The sequence below is a fragment of the Patagioenas fasciata genome, chromosome 10 (assembly GCF_037038585.1).
Source record: "Patagioenas fasciata isolate bPatFas1 chromosome 10, bPatFas1.hap1, whole genome shotgun sequence".
Classification (NCBI taxonomy): domain Eukaryota; kingdom Metazoa; phylum Chordata; class Aves; order Columbiformes; family Columbidae; genus Patagioenas; species Patagioenas fasciata.
Window position 1 is genome coordinate 20,166,171 of NC_092529.1, and position 25,904 is coordinate 20,192,074.

Below are 25,904 nucleotides of genomic sequence, written 5' to 3' on the forward strand. Positions count from 1 at the left end.
GCCTCTCCACTCCCAAAGCAGCCCCTAGCGCTAGTCCATCTGTATCAGCCACGATTTGCTCCCAAGGACCCCCTTTACATCCAAAACATGCAATGCGCCCTTCTCAACATGACACCATGCAGGTGTGCACATCTTCATGGAATAAATTCAGTATTGGTAACATGTGGTGTATGTGTGCTCTACACATTACAAATTAAAAACATGTGCCTGATTATTCTACGATTCTATGGTAACAGCCAAGCAAAAGAACTGGACTTTGCAGCAGTTGCTCTTGGGGCCATTCAGGGATCCTTCTGGATGGATTTCACAACCTGAACCAGCACCGGCACATCTGTGGGGCAATGCTACTCCAGGACAGTTGGCCAACGTGTACACTCACCCGTGCACAATTATTCCGGTAAAAAAAACCTGTTCCTGGCTATGAAACAGGAATGGACCCAACAGGCTTCTGTGCCACTGGCCTCTTGCCTGAAACCGCACATTCACTCCTGCCTCTCTGCTGCCACTCAGCATTACCTGACCTATTCTAGCTTTACACAGCATCAGTAGGGATTAGAAATAACCACACAGCACATAGTTAACTGGAGATGTCAGGTTTGGTTGAGCTTGCCCACGCCTCCCAGCACAACGCCGGTCTGACCATCACCCCTGCAGGTCCGTCCACAGGCAAATGTTCTGCTGGAACCAACAACTGCTTTGGGGCTCTTTGGGTTCTTCCAAGACCGTGCTGCATGACAAATCCTACCATATTCACAAATGCAACTATTTTTCCAATATTCTAAAATTGTGTATATTGCTAGATGAGATGACACCCTTTTATCTTGCTCAGATATGTTTCTATTCATATTTACTGATTCCCAGGCTTCTGACTGTATGTATTGGTTGCCATGTACAATACTGGCAAACTACCTATACATCCAATAAAACATCACCATATAGAGAAAAGGCCAAGATGAAGATCGGTCTCTTCAGAGGTAGAGGTACTTTTTTTCAGAAGGAAGATAAAATAAAACCACACTCCAAATGGCCCACACACAAAAAAAAAAGAAGAAAAAATTGTCTGGCGCTCTCTCTAGCTTCATAAAATTTGAAAGCAATTTTCTTCCCCTATTTTGGCCTTCCTATTCCCAGTGTACTCACAGCACACACAGAGATGCTGGCAATATCTCACAAAGCTGGTGGTGCCTCCAGGTTCTGACAACGCGTGCTTTGAACAAACGTAGACTGAGGTACAGCCATTCATTGATGTAGAAATTAGAAACAGTTTGTTTCAGGTGGAATTGCTTAAACTTCAATTTAGCCAGCACAGACAATAGCTCACGAACCGCTCACAAATTACATTTTGCTCCCCTTTAAAATAAAGCCTAAAATTAGGTATACCTTATATAAAACACTTCACTATATAGTCCTCAGAGGAGTTTATGAAGAAAAGTATCACTGAATGAGTTCAGCATATGCCAAAATCATTTTGGATCAATTTTGCTCACAGCATTTTAAGGAAATTAATTTTTACAATACACTTCTGGATAGAGGTGCAAAGGGCTTTGGTAAAAAAGTGCTTAATGCAGATCCCTCGTCTCAGCAGGGCAATTTCACAGACTAATCAAGAACCACACTCTGCCTTGATTGCCATACACATTGAAACATTTTCCCACTGCTCCCTGGTGTTCTTCCAGAGAGCGTGGCTCCTCTCGCTGCATCCATCAAGTCAAGGGGAACTGTCTTGTATGAAAAATTATCATCATCTGTCATACAGTAGCTTCCTTATGTGTTCATACAGCTAGAAGGAACATTTTAGGAGTAGAATCTCCCAGGAATTGCTATTATATAATTTAAACATGCATACACCACAAAAACAATGCTAAGAAGATGGTAAAGTTACATCCTCAAAGATATACGGTTCAGGCTGCTCATAAAACCACACCTGGACACCACCAAGCATTAGTATTACGACAATTTTCCAATTATGTGATCACATGTTTCCCTCAATTTACAACAAAATGTAAATGTATCTAACATTTTTGTTCTTTTATACATAAAATACATAACCTTGAAGGCATTTATCAGTAGATATTTAATTTAATATGTTCTATGAATGGCATAATGCTCTTTATGTACAAATCAGGAATAAGACAGTTAACAACAAAATGATTTTCACTGCATAATTACGTGGCCTAAACATGCCAGGAAGTTTTCACTATTTATCCTTATTACATAATTAGTATATACAATAGGTGGTGCATCTTGCATATAAATAATTCCTACTGTCTCTGCCTGGTACATACAAAGCAGTCATGCAGAATGCAACAAAGGAGCATCTACGCTAAGGAAAATCTGGATCTTACTATGATACGTTATTTGTGAACTGCAGAGCAGAGCATCATCCAAGTTTGCACATCCGACCTGAAATGTGGCACCGCTTGTCTCCAGCACCATCTTCTTGGACATCTTTGCATGCGATTTCACAATAGCTTCTCTTTTCCTTTTTTTTTTTTTTAAAATATATTTTTAAAGGCTCTGAATCCCTTAGCAAAGGGAAAGCCTGAAATACTCTCTGTAGTTTCTACAGTGTGATACTAACTGGCTGCAGTCAGAATGCTCCATTCCACACATCACAGCTCATAGTGCTGCAAATGGCCTTCCCAGTGGCACAGGTCCCAGAGGGCATACAAGTCCCGTTCTCTATGGCACAATATACCTGATTTAGAAGTCTTTCACATCTAGCCCCGTTACAGCTAACAAGGCTGGGAAAGGCTTACACAGGCTTCCTTAATCTCAGATGTGCAACACAGCAGGATTGCTTGCATGTATCTTGTAAAGATCTATTATGAAAAAACATGTACTGTCCAAGCAACTTGAAATTTTCAGTATTTTGATAAGGCTAGGCTGAAACAAACCGTCTCTAGAGAGACAAAGGCATTTTTCTAGCAGGAAGACTCTCTCCATCCTAAAATGCTATCAACAAGTTCTGCAGCTACAGAGCTTTACCGAGGCGGGGAGAGGGCAAGAGTTTGTTTTTAATGGAAAAACTTTATGCTTTGACACTCTTCACACTCCAAAAGAGTAGAACTGTTTTCACTCAAACTTGAGAGAGATTTGCCGTACAGCACAGCTTAAGCCTGAAAAAAATCTCACTGAAGGGGAAAATCTTCAGAATGTTACAAGTGCCTTAAAACAGAGGATTAGAGAGAAAACCATCGCTCTGCCATAACCCAGGAGATAATCGTCAGTCACCCTGTAAAACCGTGTCATGTTTTCCAGTCTCTTCTGTCCAGAAAGATCTAGTGCCCAGCCATTACAGTTTCCAAGCACTCCAGGCCTTTTTCCAGCCGACAGCACTTACACAAATGAATACGCCACATACATCCAAAACCGGAGTAATTCCCAAGCCTAAAGCATCTTTTACCTCCATGATCCTACCAGCTACAACACCCCTCCGCCACACCACGGGGCAGACAATCCCTTCCTCCTTGAGGTCAGCCTACTCCCTCCAGAAACACCTTTCTTCAGCCCTGTTCTCCCAATCTCCACAGAAATCTGGTGTTCCTCAGAGCTGGCAAAACATCAAGCCCTGCTCTGGGCTGAAGAGATTTTGACCCAAAACCGAGCTGCCACCACACTGATCTTGTGAGGACAGGTTGTCCTAAATGTGTGTTACTGAGAATACTGCCCACCAGAGATCAGTTCTGTTTTTATTAAGTACAACTGCCTCTGAATGGCTAAACCCTCGAAGAAATGTCGCTTGCAAAAACTGAGCCTGCTTCAAACAAATGCCTTCTCCCCACCGCCCATCCACAAATAAAAGGCTCTGGCTCTGTGCTCGGATTCTCCTCCTCTGCTTGGCAAGACAGACATCCAGACAGAAATCAGCATTCCCGTGCATGACATCTTTTCGCTCTTATTACCCCACTACAAAGCCAGAAAGCTTACATCCCATGCAGACTATCACGGCTAAACTCATTCAGCACTTACAAGAGAAAAGCCACAATGAGCATTTGATAGATCCCAGAAGATGTGAGCGAGTTCAAAGCAATTCTAAGAGACTGGAAACCAAGCAAGTACATTTTCCATAGACAGATGCCAAGTATTTTAAAAATAAATAATTGAGACTTTTAAATTGGGCTGCTATCACCCTGTGCAACCTCCTACAGCAGATTTCTCTTCAGATTAAAAAATGAACAAAGGCTCATTGTGCTGTCACAGATGTGGAGTACAGAATATTCAATAGTACCAGAATTCTGGTGGAAGGGAGAAGATCATCAGAATTAGCTTTCCGCTCATTTCCTTCCAGCAATCCAAGGACTACCATGCAATTTAAAGCTTAAAAAAATAAAAAAAAGATTTTACAGGCCAGCCAATTTTTTGATGAATCAGGCGGCAAGACGCAGAGGCAACAGATACGTGGTTTATTATGTGCTGCTTTAGAGACTGAGAGTATTTTCAGAAGAGCAAAACAGGCATCGCAGGTGGACTGCAAATCTGTGCAGAGTGGCAAGACAAAAATTTTGAAATGCTTTAAACAACGAAGTTAATTACTGGATATACGAATTCTTAATTAGCACCTTTGCTGCTTATATCCTAAGAATAAATCATTCTCAGCCACACTTACAGCTGGATTTAAAAACTCTCACACAAAACCAAACTCTGTGCTAAGACTACGAATCATACGTGATTTTTCTTAATTGAAAGCCCGTACGTAACTTATTTCTGCTTCAAATATGTGCATAGATTTCTAGCGAACTGGATGATGTGATCCATTTGGCTGGAATAAAAATTTTCTACAGACATCATAATGTAATCTTCACTGCAGTACTGAAAATTCAGAATAACTGTCCTGCAGTCTGCGTGTTTACTGAGTGTGAGATGTACACTGGGGCAATAAAGTCTGATGTTTGACTTCTCATTATATTCTCTTTAGAAAAACCATGAAACTTATCATTTATAACATATTCTAAATCTGCTTAGAAAAGGGGGGAGGGAAGAGCAAATCGTGATGTTTTCCACTTCTCCTACTAGAGCTTGATGTAATAACATAGAATATACTGCATTCTTTTTAAAAGATAAAGTTGAACAGGAGCAGATAATGGCATGTTTTTCCTGCCTAGTCTATTATTCATCAGTGAATTTTTAACTATAGCTAGGCAGGTACAGAGATGTATTTTGAATATCATAATTTGGTCTTTCACAGTGCCTGTAAGTGTGCTGGGTAAACTGCAAAACAAAGAGTCAGACGGGGTCTTTGCCCTCAAGTAATTGCAACTTGATAATAAACACAATGCTAGGCTGGAAAAATAAAAGGAGTTGAAACAACAGGAAGAGCAAAGATCATGCAAGTGAAATAACAAAATTTCACTCAATTTAGACTTTCGCATGCCTTAGAATTATGTTAAATTTCCCTTTAATCTTTTTTAATAGTAAGCATTAATTATTGCTTTGTTGTCTACAAACAACGCAGTAGGTGTATCTATGTTAGAAGTCAAGACTAAATGATTTCATAGTCCTTTTCAAGTTGAAAGTTGGTAGTTGCTGCACGTTCTTCTCCTAACCCTGAGCAGCGTTTAAACCTGCGAGTGGTCCAGTACCAGCCCAGTAGGAACCGGGAGGCAACACGATGCTCGTAGGATCGCCCTGGGCTTCAGTGCGTTGCTGGATCTTGGCCATTTCACTCAGTACCTCGAGTGTTAACTCCTGAACATTAAGAGGGAAGTACCTCGGTGAGCCTAATTTCTACTGCCAGAAATAAACACCCCCCAGGCCTGCTCCTGTCCCAAACAAGAAAATCCACTCTCATGTATATACACTGAGTCATTACACAATGAAAAAGCTGTATGTTGCATTCATTTGTATTTCCATAATATGAAAATAACGGTTTCAGTGTTTATGCTTTCCATAACATGAAACTTTTTTGCAATTGCTTTGTACTCCGAGTAACAGCCATATGATTCACCATGAAATGAAGTCTGCAAAATCGTTTTGGATAACTGGAACTATAAATTCAATAGAATTTCCATGACAACATAGATTGCAACACTCTGCCACAAGTAAAATGTTTATAAATCATTCAAAACCAACAAAAAAAATCAGCAGTAAGTCTTCTCTTTCACAACACACAAGACTCCTGAATTACAGAGCTATGGTTATTACCTCCCCATGCAATGCCTTTGATTTCTGATCCTCTTCCTTGTTACAATTGTTGTTTCATATCTGACCTCCTTCCAAACACAGGAAATTATAATACTAACATTTTAATACTAAAACATAAACAATAATTGAAGCAAAGTGAGCAGGAGGCTTTTTTGAAACTTTCCTCCTTTTCTTGTCTTCTAAAAATGTTTAAATATCTTCATCCTGTGGTAATTATACCTGTGTATCCAGATACATTGCAGCATCTTGTTGGAATCACAAATTTAGGAGGCTCTTTTTCTGGGAACGTGGGTGGTAAGTGTACAATAGGGTGCTCAGTCAGCTCGTAAAAAGGATGTGGACCACACGTCCAAGGGACGGAAGAGATCCAAGGAGAGGAGGAGGTAAAAACAAACAAACAAAAGAATAAAATATTATACCACACAGTATTGCTCATTCATACTCCTCCATCAGAGGGTTCCTGACACATGGTATTTCATCTGAAGTCCAAGGACCTGGAATGTAGTGATTCCAGGAGGACCTTCACTGTAACTTCAAAATCACTGTGGTTGTTGCCTTCACATCTGTGAGAAAAACCTTGAAAATGCAAAGTACCTTCCCGCCTGAAAAGACTGAGCAGCCCATAACACCAAATGAGAGACAAATAGCTCATTATTCTGATTTTTGGGTAGGAGTGTTTCTTACAAATCAGGCCTTTTGGTAACTTGAGAAGAAGCAGCAACCTACTAGTCCTTGGATTGCAGAGGCTCACCTTCCCAGAATACTAGAGAGTGTCTGCTGTCTTGCACAAATCACTGCCCATTTCTGGGCCTCATTTCCTCATGTGTAAACTATGGTCATTGCCTATCACTCCTTTAACAGGATGTTTTATGAAGAGAAATAGGAAAGATTGGAAATAAATGGGAAGAATGACAAACAATTGAAAAACATGGAAAAAACCTATAATTTAGAGTGGTGTTGGAGAAAAAAAATTGGGAGTGGTGGTTCATCTGCTTGATACAGCAGTTAGGGAAGAGTCACACAAGTACCTCATTGAGAAAGTACATCACCTCTTAGTGCTCGTACCAAGTGCCAAACAGCTCATATCTGACACAGAGCTGATGTCTCAGGAGTTCGGCACAGACACGTATTACAAGGCGCTGCATCCGCACGCCCAAGGGCATCTTCCCAGGCTCCTGGAGGTCAGCTGGGGTCTATTCACTGGTCTTAATCTCTGCTACCAGATTCTGACTCTGCCAGAGACTTTCTGATTTATTTAATAAGTGATTCCAAGCCTCGCCCACAGTGGCTTTGCCTAACCGTGGCATATTCCAAATGACTGCAAGTGCATACACGCAGGAACATGCAACACTGAGACTCCCATTTCAGCAAGAGGCAAACCTTGCTTCCTAAAACTGTCCGAATGCAAAAATTAGAAGCAATACTTAGCTGCTGGCAGGGATGAAAAACTGAAACAGGCAATTTAGGAAGTGGCTAAGCACCAAATGTCGTAACAACTAAAAATAAGCCGGATGGACTGACTGTATGAACAGAATAGCTCTGAATTAAACCTAAAAGTGACTGTTTCAGATGTCATCTTCATCTATTTCTCACAGTCTTCCTACAAGGAGAAATAAACTACTGAAGAAAGTTTCCAACTTCAAAATACCCAAACTGTGCATACTTAAGAATTGATTTACTTTCTTAAATACCAAGAAGTGCTTCCAGAATGGAGAGGACTGCTGGGATTTCCTAGCAAAACCTCTCCAGCATTCTTCAGAGAAAAGAAAGGAGCTGCACTTTAAAAATAAATCCTACAAAAGTACACTTTTCCTAGCATGTGTGATTAATACAATTTCATACAGCATTCACTTTAAAGATGCACTAGCACAAGTATTCTTTCCTCTGAGAGCTCACATCTCAGCTCAAATTATTCTTTTAGTACTATGGAATTCAGAATGTCCTGTGTGGTTTATTTGTTGGTGTGGGGGTTATTTTCTTTATTTTTTTTTTTTCTTTTTTATGGGAGAAGGCAAGCTCTTCCATGAGGTTTAATGATCTTCAAAATGCCTCAGAACAAATTTTGAGATATTTATAGTTTCGTTGCATCTCTGGATTCAAAGCCATGCAGCAGATGGGGCACGTTTTCAGAAGCATTTTGCTGGGCGAAAGGCCATTCCTATCTCTGAGGGGATGTTAAACCCTTCGGGCTGTACGCTTGCAGAGTTATTTTTATTTATGAACTGCAAAGTATACGGGCGATTACAGCAGAACCAGCCCAAGAGAAGAGCTGACTTGGAAGGCTGCACAACAGAGGGTAAAAATAATACAGGCTTTCCCATATTTTGCAGAATTCACATCTATTTAAGGCAACATCATAATCTCAAAGATGAAGCAAGCAGGGTCCCAGCAGCTACTTGCAGATTCCTGGAGGAAGGTGGGACAGCCCTGGGACAGCACTAGTTCTGCCACGGATTTCCCGTTCAAACACCAGAGGGATTTTTCCAATGCAACTGCTTAATGCATGTGTTCCACTTCGAGTTTCTTAAAAGGGCTTAATATACAAGGACTGAGTACATTATATCCCTTCTGAAACTCAGGATCTCTTGAGAAATACCTGAAATTGAAATCCTTCCCTACCATGGGGCACTACCCAAATTCCTCAGACTCTTGGAAAACCTTGCACGTAATATCTCTGCAGTCTGTCTCTAATTTTCTAGGTTTCTCTACCGTTATCCTCTGGCTGTTTTAACAGAGTAGAAAGTGAAGGCAGCACATATCTGAAGTGCAGTGTAAAGAAATTTGTAGACTTCTTGGCTTAGCAACTTTGTGTACAGACACACACACACAGAGTAGCTGAATATACCACCTTAATGGCACCAGATTGTTACGCACACAAACCTGTATTAACACTAGCAAACAGAAAAAACAAAACCAAACAAAACACCAAAACTGGACTTGAGCACAGCAAGAAACAGGATATTCAAGTAAGCAGCAGAAGTGATGGAATGGTTGAAGTACTAGAAATTGTGTAGCCTTTTAAAGTTAAAAAAACCTTGTCCACTGTCACATCTGCAAACACATTCTGTAATGGTCTTTTGCTAAATGTCAGAGTTATTCTTCCATGCCTATAGAAAAACAAATCTATCTCTCACCCCCTCCCACGCTGGTACCTGCCTGCAGATGCTGTGTTGAGACTCCCCCGGTGCACCTGACTCTGCTGCTCGCTTGTGGCATGACCTCATATATTGTGAATAAAACAACCTCTCAGCTTTAACACTTCCAATTTTTTAAGGGCCCATTGATGTTGAAAGAAAAGCATGTCGAACTTCTTTGGCCTCCTGACGAACCCAGCAGTGCTACCAGATTGGCATTTGAGTCCAAATATTACAGGCTTTTTTTTTTTTTTAGTACAGTTTTCAGTATACGCTGCCTTTTGGGAAGCAGGCACAGTTGTGTCCCTGCTCAGCCAGGCTCTGTGCCAGCTCCAGCCCTTCCCTCTACTCTACATTTTAACAACAAAAATGAGTCTCAAGCCAAGGACTCGCATTTCCACCCCGGCTCACAACTGTATTTCTGAAAGCACCCCTGCTGCCTCAGCATCTCACATTTGAACAAATCACCTGGGTAATCGACACCATCTAAGTGCTGGTTTTCAGTAGGACAGCTGCTGGCTTTTCTCCAGACTGTGGGTGTCTTTGGCTCTAGAAATGCCCAACCAAATTAATTCTTGCTCATGCCGCTGCCGTCTCCACCAGCCCCAGACACTTGAGTCGTGCCTGCAACCAGGAATAGAAACTGGAAATGCTGCAAACCGGTGCAGCCTTTCCCCATCACATAACAGGGAGAGCGTGTCCCCCGCTGCCCAAGGCCAGGGCTGGGGCAGGGAGGCTATCGCCTGCCGTACAAAACCACATTGTTGTACGTTTTACCGGTACATTCACCTCTTCTGGCGTTGTTCTGTCACAGCACGAAATGCCTCAGTGGAACTTGTGAAATATGGGAGTTGCACAAGTGAAGTCTTTATCATAAATCTGGTAATTAACCTGCATAACTGATTTCACTTCTGGTAGCAGGCATAGGTTGGAATAAATAGTCTATTCAATGCCTACTCAGAGAAGACTCCTATATTTCATGTTTACTTTAAGCAAGTATAATATAAAAACCTAGGGACAAAGGGCCTTAAAGAGCCAAATTCCTTGCGGTTTCAACAGAGTGCCCTGAATAATACATAAAGCAGCTATGCTCTTATCCCTAAAACCACAGGTGTGAACCAGATGTCATGCTTATCTTCTCTTGAGATTACAGCAAACAATTGCACACCTTCAGAATATAAAGTAAGCTTTGGATCAAGAAGCCTGAAATATATTAAAAGTGCGGCACTCAAGTTAAAAATTCTAATATTAACTTACAAATCACTGATTCATCTAAGAGTCTGTTTATAGCCTGTGTTCGAATATTTCTTTTATTTAACCTATTTATAACAAGATGCATTATGAATCACAAGTCTGAGATAAAACTACTTGCATAAATCTCAGTCTTGGTCATCAAGATATTGCCAAACAGATTGTTCAAATATACCACCACCTATTTAAAATACACCACAGCTCAAGGAACGGAACTAAAGCCTTGATTTAAATTTTAAACTTTCCTATTATTGTAATAAAGGTTTAGAAAAAGCTGAGCATATGCTGCACTTAAATATTGAAAGGAGATTAAACCCAGAATAGTATTTCAAAGAGAATTTTAAATTTAACTTACTACGTAGTAACAAGGCATAGTGCAAAAGGTGCTTTAACCAAACACCTTTGATCATAACCAACTACCTAAGAGGGCAGAGCCAGAGGGTATTCCAAAATGTCTAGTTTTAAGAAAATAATGATTTTCTCACTCAACTGGCAAACATCACTAATGTGCTACTGTTTGCTACTGGGGGCGTTTCAGAAAAAGAACAACAGGGTCCTCCTCAGTAGATGCACAAAATAATCATATCCCAGCATGTTTTAAAGGTCATGCTCATATCACAGTATTTTCTCTCTTGAACTAGGTCCAGGCATCACCTCCTGCCTCCTGTGTCGACACCACAGGAGCAGCCGTGCTCGCTGCAGAGGGTCAGGGTCTGTTGTCTCTGGCAGAAGGTGCATGTCCTATTTCAGTTTTCAGCCCTACTTTCAGTCTTTTCCCCTTCCACCCCGGCTGGCTTCATTCTTTAATCCAGCGCGCCTGGTTTTCTTCCACAGCATCACCCGTCAAACACACACACTCCAAAGGCTGTCAGCATCTAATGCTAACACTTCACTAAGAGAAGCCTTGCAGGTCAATTTATGACAGAAATATTGCAGGTTTGTAATCAGAGCCCTAGATAAGGAAGTCTTGTGTTTACTCAATAATCCCCATATTCACTGACTAAAAGCCTGCATCTCAGTCTTCTAGCCACACAGAAAAGGTGGTGAATGCGACCTGAATCCAACAGCTGCAATGTCATCCGCTCGATCCTGAGGGAATTGAACTACCCTGCTCATATGACAGTATTCACCAGTGACCCAGAGCCTCGTTCTGCCCTCCAGCCGCAGAGACTGCGACTCTAGGGGAAAAGCATCCAACATCTTGGCTCACTCATGTTAATAAAAGGGAGTACAAGGAGTCATAGGCTAAGGTGTTAACATGACCCTGTCTGTAATACTGAACAGTCAAACTTGGTTTGAGTCAAGAGCACATACCCAGGTTGCTCAGCTCCATGGCAACACTAATGATTTAAACGTATTTATAACCTTTTATTAAAGATACAGCATAAAAGTTAAGAAAAGTCCAGTGCAGAAAAGTAACAAATTTAAATTATAAACAATTAAGCCTTTGAGCTTCACCAAATGCCTTATCCCCACCTCTACTAGCAGATGCTTTTTTCTCACAAGGACAATATTTGGATGGCATTAAATTGCGGTGAAAAATATTCTTCAGAAAAAGTAGTGAAATAGAGGTATTTCTGGAGTGCAGACCTAACTTCTGCAGGAAAAAAAAAAAAGAAAAAATGAAGTAACAGCAAAAAAAAAAGTGCCCAGGCAGATAACATGGTTTCTGCGACTGATACTTGCAACTTCATTCCCACAGAAAAGAGGCAACGAAAGCGGCTGTTATCAGGCACTCCAACAGGCGTAGCTCCCGTAGGGCAGCACAGGGCACAGCTCTTCCCGGCCTCACTGGCCATGGGATCACGGGCTCGTATTAAACAGAAGGGGGAAAGAGATCGGAAGGAAAAGAAGTGAGACGGGGGAAGAAAAGGACAAACAAAGAGACAAGCATCCCTATCTCTCACGGCAAAGGAGATTTAGGTGAAGTCAGCGGCAGCTCCGGTAGCTTCCCACACTGCTGCTCTAGCAGGTCAAAACACATTCAGGATCATGATTGTCTTCCCAGAACACCCAGTCACGTGGTGGTTGGTGTGGTGGTATTATGGGGTCTAGAGATCCCAGGAGATCATGAAATCGCAAACATTGTATTTTATCTCCTTCCCTTCACCAATACATCATCTAGCCCTTTCACTCTCAAGAGCTGCCTTCACAGAGACTGCCAGCCAAGGGCTACGGATGGCACGAGTGCACCCATTAGTTATGTCCATCAATGATTTACAAAACACCAGTTTTGATCTGCTAGTTTCCAGCTCCGTTCCCTTCTCATCGAAACATATACCTCGGAAAGGTATCTTCATGTTTTTTAGATTCTTTCCATCTGCGCTCTTCCTGTAGAGTTTCTTAACAATGCCACATACTGATGTTTTCTGGAGTAGCGTTGCCATGGATGTTGTCTGACAGCCAACGCTGCGTCAATATAGCTGTGGAGAGCCCTCATAAAAACACTTGGTTCAGGCCACAGGTGCCTCTTGCTCTGTATCCTGTCTCAAGCACCCAGCACCATGAAAAGCAAAAATGAGACGGTGAGTATTTACACGGACAAGGAGCGACTGCCCCCCTGGCTACAGCTCTGCAGCCTCGAACGAACCTCGGAGGCCTTTCTGAGGTGGAAGCTGCACAAGGATCATCCTTTGACTGGCTTGTCCAAAACTCTGTTCAATCCTCTTTCCAACCTGTATTTACTGCTGCCCACTGAAAGATCATTTCACAAGGGATTCCACAATTCATGCGCTTTGATGCACTGCATGAAAAATGTTCCTTTCTGTTGAATGTACACCTGTCTTTTTGGGCTCAGGATCCTTATTTATATTGTGAAGTATAACAAGTAACATCTATTTAACTATTTTGAGATTTCATGGAGCTTTGTAATCATGTGCCATGAGTCACCTTTTCTAAGCTGAGATGTCACAACTATTTTGATTCCTCTCTCAAGGAAGGTGTTTCCTTTCACGGAAGGTCCTCTATGTTTTTGGCACGTACAAAGCATCTTTGAGTTTTGGCAATCAGAACTGCCCAAGCCACATGTACCATGGAATAAAGATTTTTCCTCTTGATTGTACTAATTTCCTAATAATTTCTCATCTTCCTATTTGCCTTCTTGCTACTGCTGAGCATTGAGCTCATGAGTTCAGAGAGTTCTCTGTAAGGACTCCAGGAACACTTCCTTGAATGGCAATAATTAATTTAATGTTCATCACTGTATGTGCATACTCAGTGTTGGAAAGTAAAATGTGGGAAAGCAAGATGTGCGGTTCCAGCCACTTGGATGATAAAGGAAGATCAATGACCATCTGGACAATCAAAGACATAATACTAACATAACAATATATAAAGGGCCTTGGACAGATTATTTTGAAGTACGCTTCTCATAACTGTAAAAAGTTATAGCCCAGACTCGTGAGAATGGTATCTCAGGCAGGATTACTGCCCCCAAGTGAATGTCCTTGGGCCTGGTCTGTGAATGAGTGGAAAAACAAGTGAGACAAACATCACATGAGTTTAGTGTGTTTTTAATAACAATTAGCAGAAAAATGCCTTTTTTAAACATGTTAGTCCAGGCCCATACCTGTAAATCCTATAAATTGTCAACGGTGAATAAAGAAGGCAGCCTAGGTCGGCTCCCTGCTTGGCCAGGCTCTGTGCCTTTTTTCCAGAACAAGATCTCTGTGTCTGCGTGAATTTCTGTGTCCTGGAATGCGTCGTCCCTAATTGCCACACTCAGAGGCGTCTTTTTAACTTAGTTGAACTAGAAAATGAGATTTATATGGTCCTGCTTTGTGGGTGTGTCTGCACACGACATGTCAGTCCCTTCTAATAACTTCAGAGTGCATTGACCAATTTCATCAAGACCAGAACGCTCGCTCAGGTTCTCAAAGACCTTACACTCATACAAGTTCCTTTGCAATTAAATGTCAAAGTTAAAGAGAGACCCTCTTATTTTCACTGGTATGGATCGAACATCGAAGACCCTCCCTGTCCTCCTTCACAAAACACTTCATTATCACGTCTGGCACGGGCAGCAGGCATTTCAGCAGCTGTCACAGGTGAGCTGGGGCTTTTTTGACTCGAGAGCTGTACCACATTCATTTCTGCACCCGGGCATGTACCAGGACACACAATGTACCCACTTTCTTTTACTCAGTGAGACTGGCATCAGTAGGTATGGATTCCCACGAGTCACTGAGAAAATACCAGCATTTGAATCTGAGCACACACAATATTAATGGAAATCCACCATTCTGTTAAATATTGTAATATGGTAACTTTAATCATAAAGCCTCTCAGTATTTAAATACTTCAGGCACTGTAGACATTTATACAACTAGCAGTAGATGTATTTTCAAATAGATACTTCTGAGTAATTATCCTCTTGAGACAGCACCAATTGCTAAATAATGCCTCCGTTTAATAGCACATAGCTCTTAAGAAATGAACAATTCTGGGGACTATTAAATCTCCAAGAAACGTAACAAAGATGGTGATAAATACATTACAATCTATTTTAGTCCTTGTGTGGATGAGGAATAGGCCAGATTTTTCTCACCTGTTAGTTGGACTTCAAAGACAACTAGAAAAGAAAATTGGAGGGTAGCTCCTCCTACTTGCTCTAATAAGGCAGAGTATGCAGATTTGTTCTTCCAGACATCAGCAAAGGTCTCTTGCAAGCAAAATTAGTTCTCAGACTCACAGGGAAAGCTGTCTTAGCAAAACATATCAGAGGAAGAATAACCAGGTGGGATGGTGAAGCGGGAACTCCTGAAAATGCCATAATCCTTAGGGATTGACTGGCGAGGAATAATTGGGCTGTCCCTCCAGAACATCCCTCTGTCATTCCAGGGAAGAAGTGCTGAGCAGAAAAATACAAGGAACAGAAAAAGTATTCAATCCAACTCACACCAGTGAATTGAGGCATGACTGGGGAGAGAGTTTTCAGATGAACCTGCTTTTGTCTAACACATAAAACCCCAGAATACCAGGAAAATGCAGACCTCTTGTTCATATAAAAGACTGACCTTTATTCATGTTCCCTAAAGATGTTGTTCCTAAAACTTCACCTGCTTGCATATTACTTACCACTAATAAAAGAGCCTAGGGAAAGAAATCTGCATTCTCTGGTCACCAGAGGTCTGTGTCGCTTGAGGAGAAGGTTGTCTTTTCACAATCAAGAGCAAAACGATGGAAGCAAAAGGCATAAAAACACTTGTATCCTCATTCTGATACCCTTTTACCTCTCAGGGGGATTTAGAACCCTTTAGAGGTGATGAGCTCTTCAAAGCAAACCATGTCAGATTATGTTTACCTTCATGCTAGCTCACCCAGTGTCCTGGCTTAATTTCAAAAGCAGCCATCAGTAATACACAGAAGAGCCCATTTCTTTATATGGAAAAAGCAGAAGTTAAAATTACTACAATAAAGCCAACTTGTAGTGGCTGACTATCTGATCCCCACTATCAAGTAGTTTCATCATTTGACAGTGCATCATGAAATGCTCCTGTACTTAATTCTGCTTTGAATGACAAATGACAATAAGATTAATTCTTTGATAACTTTGTGATCAAAAATTTCCATTGTACTTTCTTCCCCGTTAGAAAAAGTTACATTAAAAAAAGAGAAAGATTAATACGGACGTGCCAGATTTTAAGCAATGATCGAGGACTTTACATAAAAAAAAGCTCAAAAAGTAAGGATAGTGAAGTATTTTTAGGTGTGCAATAAAACACAGCATTTTAACATATATATATGTCACTTTGGGTTCAGAGTGCGATAAATTTCCATTAGTATCTCACTGACAATTGAAGCCCAGCTGAATACTAAATAAAGCTGTGTGGCTGTTCTGCTAAACCCCATTGAGTGAAAGAAGGAAGGTCTGAAAATCCTGGAAGAACAGTCTGTGTGTGAGGTTCAGCCACAAGCGCTTCTTCTATGGCCACCACAGGACCAGAGCTGGACGGATATGGCCACCCAAGACCACAGTTAAACCACATGATATAACCATGTGTCCTGGACCTAAACGTGGCCTTCACTTTGACCTGCGAAGGGTTGTCCCTCCATACAACTATATTATACTCTGCTTCAGTTACTGTGGGTCAATAAGTCACCAAGAGAAACACCAGTAGCAAATCACTGTGTCTTCCCACCCTGGAATTAATTCAGATTCAATAAACACTAAGATAAAGTTCAGAGCCTTACGGAGAAGAAGCTTCTAGAGTCGTTATGCTAAGACCTACTGGAACGAAGCACTGGTGTATTCAGATGTAAGTCTGTATCGATAAAACCTCCTGCAAACGCTCTTAGCATTTCAGTTAATGATGGTTCAGTAAGAGAGGATGTGAAGGAAACCTACATCCTCAATGAACACAGCAACTTTATTATTTTGATGTCTGGACCCACCTTGTGAGGTTCCAGCACTGGGATTTGCATAACTAGGGGTCACTCCTCAGAAAGCCACACTCCCACCCGCAGATGTTCAAAAGTTCGTAACACTAACAGCCTCCACACCAAAGAATTCACGCCAGCTATACTACGTGAAATCACATTTAATCTTCTAGACAAATGCAAGAGTGCTCATGGACACAAATACTGAGTCCTGCCTGTGTTAAATTGACTTTTCAGAATGCAAAGTGTTTGACCAGTGGAACCTGACAAGTGCCAGATGAATGCAGCAAGTTACAAGCAGAGTAACACGGCACACTCTGTTGGTTTTGGTACATTGTCTTAATTGCATCACTTAGATATTGTTTTCTTACCTCCACAAGGATAAACCAAGTTAAAACGGTGCCATGCTAGACAGGGATTAAATCTTAGAAGCTGGAAGCTGAGGATAAAATCAATGGTCAGTGGGAGCGAGGGCTCACTGCTGGAAGCTCACTTTGAAGCCACCCATTTGCAAACCACTCACACCTGGGGTGGCCTCCTCGCTCGGTGTTTGTACGGGATCCAGCCCCACAGACATGGAGTCTGGCTCAAAAGATGCTGCAGCCGCAGCAGCCAGCAAACCACAGGACTTCTGCACAGTATGTTCAGCTCAGATAAAAGAACCTTAAAAAAGAGGCAAGAATTTACCTGGATTTTCTCTGGCCTAACTACACACGCAAACATTTCTGGGGGAAGAGGGTTTAAAGAAGACCTAATGCGTAACATAACTGCTGGAGACGACTTAGGTGAGATTTCCTCCTCTTTCCTTCCACATCACAACCCAATTACAGTCACATACAAATCTGAGTTTGTAATCACTATCATCTTGCTCTTTTTCATGTTAACAGCAGCAAGGCATAAATAAGGATGAACTTTTCCTCCACAATAATAATGTCAGGCATTTTACTAAATCCATGATATAAAGAAATTTCACCCACTGTTAGATCCTCTTTATCACATGCACAATTTTGTTGCATCTCACTGAGAAATCATAGTTATATGCATATGGTTTTAAAAGATTCAGAGCTTCCATACAAATAAACACACACATATACCTACAAGCTTAGGGAAACAATAGATTATTTTTCAGCAGGATGCCATGAAAAACAATGTTTATTTCCCCTTAAATGCATGAAATTACAATAAGTGATTGTCAGACTGCCACAGCCTGCTTATAAAACCCTGAGAAATTTTAGCTGTTTGCAAACTAGGCTTGAATAGCTTCTGAAGGCCTTTGTTAATGACTGTCCCCAGAGAGGATGGAGGTAATGCAGGAATCCTGTCCACCGCAAGATCAAATCGATATTTTAACATTCTTAACACCATACTGTTGATCCAGGCCTCACAAAGAGCCATCAGTAAAGTTAGCTACAGCATATTCTATAATATTGAACCCATCGTAGACCAAGAGCAAGCTGCATACCCGTTATTTTCCTTATTCTCACCTGTATTTCCCTAGCATATTTCACAGATTGGTACCCTTGTCACTCTAGTCTTTCAAAAAAGCAGTGACAGGCAGTGATTTGTTTGACCAGATCTTAACTCCTTGGATTCCAAAATTTGGCTTTTCTAGGAGATCTTGCCCCTTTTTTTCTTAGGGGCAAGAATTGAAATTAAATTATCAAGTGAGAGTAAGGGGCTCGCTTCCTCCCTCCCCCTCTTCCCCAAGACTGATGCTATTCATGTAGAGCAGGTCTATACACAAAACTATCTAACCGAATCTCAGTGAGACCAGGCAGTATCTCAACTGGAAAATAGTACTAAAATTAATACTAAGATGACCTTTCAGTTTAATGCCTTGGCTATCACAGGTACCTAATGGTGCACTTTGCACAAGTCACACGTGGACACTGGCAGCAGGAGAAGAGCAAAGACAAGAATTAGATTTCTCACTGCCATACAAATACAGCTGCTTTAAATGCAGTTTCATACCAAGCAGTCAATTTTATTTCACAATACATACTGTTTCTATGAGGCTTAATCTTAGTCTTTGCTTGTGCAAAAAAATTCCTAAGACAATTCAGTGAGAGCAAAGGTTTCTTTTCTGCAGATAAAAAGGAGTTGAGGCTTGTCCAGGGACTACAAGACTGAGGTCACAGGGCATTACTTCTGAACCCATCACTTCCTACTAAGTAGGAAGAAAAGAATTAATATCTTAATTCGTTAAATTCCAATTAATTATAATTCAATCTGGCAAGCCTTAATACAGAAAAATGTCTCTACTTTCCCATCTTGTAAGTTTTTAGAAGAATGTGAGACTATTTGATTGATGGAAGTTCCCAAGCTTTTAAGGAGTGGAAACCATAACGTTTTCCTTAGATAAATGATTTCCCCAATGTGAAAACGTTAGTTTTAATGAAATGAAATAGCCTTAATTGGTTGTGATGGGAAGTAAACCCTGAGATAAACATTGTATAAATAATTCACATCCTTCCATCTGGGGAACTTCTTCCTGAATTGCAAAATGCCTCCAATCTGAAATGCAATAGACATTATTTTAGCAGCAACTAAAAAAACGCAGCCTTCTTCCAATATACTGCATCTGGAGTGGAAAGCATCTGTTATTCTGGAGTTGAGTGCATATTTTAAGACATAGTTTTAAAAAGTTCTTTTGATGCCAGACTAGAACATTTTCTCCTAACACATGGTCTTCCACAGAACTGGTCTCCACTCTAACTGGATCTGACTTTAACACCTTCATTTATCTGTGGAAATTCACATTTCCCATGCTGTCCCAACTGGAATATGTAAAACCTTCTCCTCTCTTTGCATTTACATTGTGCTGTGGCCAAAGCATTTGCAGATAGAAGCTGCAGCATTTTTCATACCAGATTATGGCATATGACCCTAATACTCACATCTGCACCTACTACTGATTCATTTTAAGAGTTGGTGTCCTGTCCAGGAACAGCTTCAGGAACAACTCTTTCCCTAAGGACTTGCTGCCAAGATCTATTGCTGGCAATGGCACTCAAGGTGGGCCCACTTGTCAGAAAATACATCTGATTGGAAATTTTCTGCAGAATTCGTGACAATTACTGCACCCTGCAAAAAAATAGGGGGAGAGGGAACATGGAAGCAGTGAAACCACAAAATTCATCTACTCTACTCAATTTGATGCTATAAAAATCACCGTGGAGAACATAAGGAACCCCAGCTTCTACCTGGTGATCTTCTGGGTATTCTGCAAGTGAAACCTAATAGAACATCACAATGACTTTGTTCTGATCACCTTTCTTACTCAGGACAGCTACTGACTTGCCCTGTGTGACTGAAGGAACCTTTGACATTTCTGCAAGCCGCTAAAAGTAAAGTTTTTCTTTAAAGGTTTATTCAGGAAAGATCACAACCTCTGATGGAAACAACGCTGATTTAAAACATGAATGTGTGAAACAAAACCCTCCGAAGTGAAAACATACTATCTATACATAACTTTATTTAAGTATGTATCTATATATTAATCATCAATTATATTCTAAACAGGGAAACTGCTAAAGACATACTTATTTTTTCTGCCTATTATACAAAATAAATATGGAAGCATAATGAAAGAATATATTATGCTTGCTTTGTGTTCATTGTCACGATTTTTATAGGATCAAATCAGACAATGGAAATGAGTTTTGCAGTTTCACTGTGCCTTCTGGTTATCAAGTGATAAGTTCCTAGCTAATGACCAATTTTTCTCCTCTCTTAATGCAGCTTCCAAAATAAAACACTTTCAACACACAGAGTGAAACTTTTACAAGTAGGTTTTTCTTCTCTCTCTGCAGAAGCGTACAAACGATCGCACTTCCAGAACAGGGTAGGGTATCATTTTTGTAGAGGATTCAGTCGGATCATTTCCTTTTCATACAGCAAAGCACAACGTGCCCTGGGACTGGACTCAAATGGCAGACTCGACTAAGTCTGTCCCTACCCGCTCTGAAGTCTGCTACGCTTAAAAGGTTTCTCCAGGCTTGGGGAGCTCTTAAACCTTGAATACGGAGAAGTGCTACTAGATGAGTCACAAATCACTTAACAGGATTTCTGTTCTGCTTGCAGAGAGTCGCGAGCAATGCTCGCAGCTTTTTATACCTATCAAAGAGCTACAGAAAGGTGCGGAGATTCTCCACCCATGGAAGGACTAAGAAAGGTGACAGGGATTTGACATGCCAGGATTTTTGGTTGCTTGCTCACACTGAAGCCCACGGAGAAAGGCACTTGAACCACATTTCACACGCCACTCCATGTAATCAGCAAAAGGCAGCCTGAATTTATTTGTTTTCTCTATTATTTTCATGCAACATGGAAAAGGGTGAAAGACAGGAAAATGCAATTTTCAAGCCACAACGGTGAGTCAGGGTGACTCAGAACAGGTACCAATTAGAAACAGCAAGCTCATTTTTTGAAACTGTCTCGACTCCATTTGGCAACGTGTATATTAACACAGCTTGCTGCGAGAAGATGTGCACAGAGCTGCTTTTAAGTTTCTTCATTCTCAAAATCTAAATCTTCAACATTCAGAGACTCTCAAGTAGCTTCAAAAGGAAAAAAAAAAAAAAAAAAAGGCAGAAAATCCCCAAACCACAGAAAAACAATTGCTTAGAACTTACATTTAATGTTAAGGGCTATTCAAGAAATGCAAAATGGTGTTTTTAAAATGTTTAACCATATAAACAGCGATTGAGAAAGCATTTCTTATTAAGCATTTTTATGGTTACAGCTACTCTGCTGCTGAAAAAGCAACTACTTATAAAAATAAAGCTAATATTTATGGGCACTATAGCTCAGGAAGGGACCTCTTTTATAAGACATTTACTGCAGCAGCCATCACAGCTGAATCATGTTATTGCACAAAAAGACGGTTTCGTTGTTGTTGTTGATTTTTTTTAACCCAGGCTAACATTCAACAACTTCAAGTAAATTATAACATAGGAAATTAACCTCCAACAATAGTAAAAACAGAATAGCAAGGACCCAGTCTGTGAGATGCTGATCATCCTCCCACCCATAACGGGGCCAAGAAGTAGGGAACATTGTGACCACCACCCAAGCAGATGAGTTACAGAGGTGCACAGATGATAAACCAATTACCACGCACAGGACACCTCTTCTAGAGCAGCTGCAAACCCAGCAACTTCAAAACTCCCCACCTCATTAGGTCCCCCACTATCATGCCCTGGACACAGAACATCTCGTTTTGCAACCATCGCAAAGTCCCCAGGAAAAATAACCCACCATCCCTGTGCTCCAGGAGTTCTGTCCTGATGATGTCCTCCTCTCCTTGGTAACTGCCGGCAGCCTCATTTGTGAAAGCTTCTGTTCTACAGCGCTCATTAACAAAAGACCTAATTACAGAAGTAGGGAGTTACCTGTCCAGGCCTAGATGGCATGGCCTTTAGAGTACAAGTTCAAGATCATACTTTAATTCACCCAAGGTCCCCAAGATGATTATTTTACAACATATACACTAATCAAAGCCATGCTCTAGGATTTGGCAGACAAGCTGTTCTGTCTATCAGAATAACTCACAGATGGTATGTATGTGACACAACATATTCATCATGTTATATTCTTAGAATATGCAATTCTCCCCCTTGCTAAATTTTCCGGCATTCAGCAAGGGCTCTTAGAAACTGCTGGTGCCTTGGAAGAGATACCCTTCCAGCCTTGGTGTCTTTAACTGAATACAGAATTTAAAGGTTGAAGAAACTCATTCTCCTGGGTAATTGTAAAACATATTGCATTTGATTTTTTTTTTTTTTTTACCCTAGGTACTATTTTTTAACTTCTATTTTGTAGCTCATGTTTGTTTTCTGCTCTTCAGTTCACATATTGTACTTTCTTTTTACTTGATGTGTCCCATATTGTTTTAGCTTTTGCTCTTCCTTCTGCTTATTTATGATCCTTTTTTTGACCAAAATCTAAGTAAGATTTGCTTTAGGGGTATTTTTACATCTTTCTTTTTTTTCCAGGTAGTTGCATGCATAAGTGAACCATTAAAATTGAATCAGTTCAGTGAATCAAACTGAACGACAACAAACTGAGTAGAAACATGCCTAAAGCAACAAGCAGATTACTTATTTTACTTATTTGTAACGTTGCTTGCCTTTTTTTTCTTTTCCTCTCCTCTCGTTCTTCTGATGAAATACAGAACCATATATTTTTAAATACTGGGATGAGTTTTCAATCCTGAATGCCATCTAGATTTTATAAAGGCAAATGCAGAACGGGAAGATGCACCCACACAAGTTTAGGTTTCAGATGCTGGCCCAGCTGCTTATTTTAAAGCTCATCATCTAAAGGAGTTAACCAGCAAGCACGGGCAAGAGTTCATGAAAATAAACCTTCCGCTCCCAATTTCTCTTGCTCCTATTACATCCATCTGTCATTCACTCCCGCTTTGTGTTTTAGACCCTTCGGAACGAAAGTCACCTCTGTTTGTTCTTTGTTTTGTACAGTGTGCTGGCTTGATTAGTCCCTAAATGACGACAAGAAGTGAGAAAAATAACTCAAAAGGAGGTTTTCTGCCTCAGAAGGAACAAGCCGACAGCCAGGACACCAGCTCCCGCACTCCCTGCTGCAGAATGGTATGTGCCATTGCCATGGTCAGAATTTTTCAGTGGTTTTCAGTGTTTAATGCTGAAAGCCAAAACATTAATAAAGCAATTGCAGTAATAGGTGTATAAGTCCATGAATGTCAGTAGCAAGGCTTCACATATGTCACTTTGCAGCAATAAAAGACGTCATATACAGTGCTAGGAGTGGATGTTCCTATTTTTATTTTTTTTTTATACGAGGAACTAAGGACAGGAATGCGAGCAAATGGAGGAGAAAAATGAAGGCAATTCCAATTAATCATTTCTCCTAGTGACATTTTAATTCATTATTGTTACAATTACTCTAAAATGACCCCAAAGGATCATCACACCAGCTTTTTCAGACTTCATTTTTCAGTGAAATTTTAACAAGCAACCTTTCTGCAAAGTTTTGATCTCTGAAGGGGCAAAGCCTGTTCGTCACTCTCCCTTTGTGGGAAACAGGGCTTCTGCACACACTGAAGTATCAGGTGTGTTATGTTACAAGGGCCCCTTTTCATTTCCTCGTATTTTCACCGGCTTGAGCTTTTCCCTGCTTTGGCTTCTTTATTTTCATTCCCCGATGATCTTCTTAAATTCTGCATTTTCAGAAACCAACTTAAAATACGTCAAGACAAAATGTACCAGCCAGACGGTAGAAGGATGGAGGAGAGCTGGTGTGTTTTTTTTTAAGCTATGAAGCTACTTCAATATTTTTTCCCTTTTACAACATAGGAGTAAAATAACCTCTTCTGTCTCAGCATAATTAGTTCGCCAGCCCTGGCGTGCCTAAGAGCCTTGTGTTGTTTGGGGTGCTGTTTGCCAGGGAACACTTAATATTCTCATCTATCACATGAATCAATAAAATGCAACCCTGTTTTTCACAAGGTGGCAGTGTATTAGGAAGAGTCATATGGGCTGAGTTAATTTAAAAGTAATAGACTGAAATTGTCCACATTAGTTTTATTGAACTGACAGAGCAGGTCCAGTGCTGCTAAGAAATTAATCCCATTTCATGGAATCACAGTGCGAGGCACCAAAAGTTACTGGTTTATCTTATAATAAAAAAATTAAAATCCAGCTCTGATTTTTTTCTTCCAGAATATAGGGATTTTTGTTTAAAGATGCTACTCAGGAAATGAATAGGAGAATTGAAGGCATGCCAAATCAACCATATATAACCATTGGGTTAAATTCGTGTTCATCAGGAAAAAAACAGCCTCCCTGATTACCAAAAAGTCAAAGCCTGAAAATTAACTTCAGGCAACTTTGACATGAGTGAAAGTGAAGAGTGAAGTTCCCATAAATTCCCTTAATCCTCAGTGGAAGGAGAGGGTCCCTTCAGAGGGCAAATGATCCCAAGGACTCTGTGACCCTCAGGAAGATTGGAAGAAAGAATGAAGAGGAAACCCAGGGTAAAGAGTCCTAAGTTAGAGACCTTGGTTTGGCCCGCTTACCTGAGCTGGTAGTGCTACCTGAGCAACAAAATCTCCCCCAGACAAGAGCAAGCAGGATGCTCAGCACTAAGCCGTGTTGGGGCCCTTTGCCTGCAACAACTTAGCCCCAGCTCCATTTTGTTTTGTTAACACTTTTGTACCTTCAACGTGTTTTAATGTTTTGTCCTGGACAGATTTTTACAGTGCAGGAGATGGAGGAGGCACAGCGCCAGGGAGGAGCACGGCGAGCACTGCAGGACAGAAGCATTATCAGGATCTGTGTCAGCAAAGCAGATTTCACCTTCGATAATACCTCTTTTATCATCACTGGACCCTGGATAGGAGGCTACCAGGCAGGAAACCTTCACTGCAGCATATGGTGATGCACTCATTATAATATGGTGATGCACTCATTATAGCTGCACCCCCACACCATGCCCTGAAACTTTGACCCTTGTTTTCCTAAAAGTGTATTCCTCAAGCTGATAAATTTGCTCAGACATGAAATTAAAATCTTCAGTACCAGAAAATATATTAGCATCCAAGGATACATGTCAGTTCTCATATCGTGCTATTTAAATCATTTGACTTTGAGTGAGATATGGGAGAAATTTAAGTTTCAGTACATTTTAGTCTCCATCGTGTCAAATTTACAACCCTGGAGTAAATCACACTGCCAAGACAAATGTCTTCACTTAAATCAGATTTGTTGCTTCCTTCCATACTTCAGAACATTAATAAAATTGGAGTTCTAGTTCATAATAACAGTTTCATCCTCGCCATGCCAGGAAAACCACAAAAAGTTCACAGGAACCTTAATTCACCCTCCACATACTCACTTCTCTGGGTTAAGCAATTATGGGCCATGATTTTTATTAGCTATGTGAATGTGCATGCATCTGACTCAAATCCTTACAGTGTATTGGCATGCACACCGTTGATCTGGATCTACTAAGATTTGC

General features: G+C 40.7%; 1 protein-coding gene across 1 annotated transcript in view; it reads right to left on the reverse strand.

The window, feature by feature from the left end:
* The window catches only part of PTPRG (protein tyrosine phosphatase receptor type G), a 405,613-nt gene that overhangs the window by 138,357 nt on the left and 241,352 nt on the right, over positions 1-25,904 (reverse strand). The gene's annotated exons all lie outside the window — the stretch shown is intronic.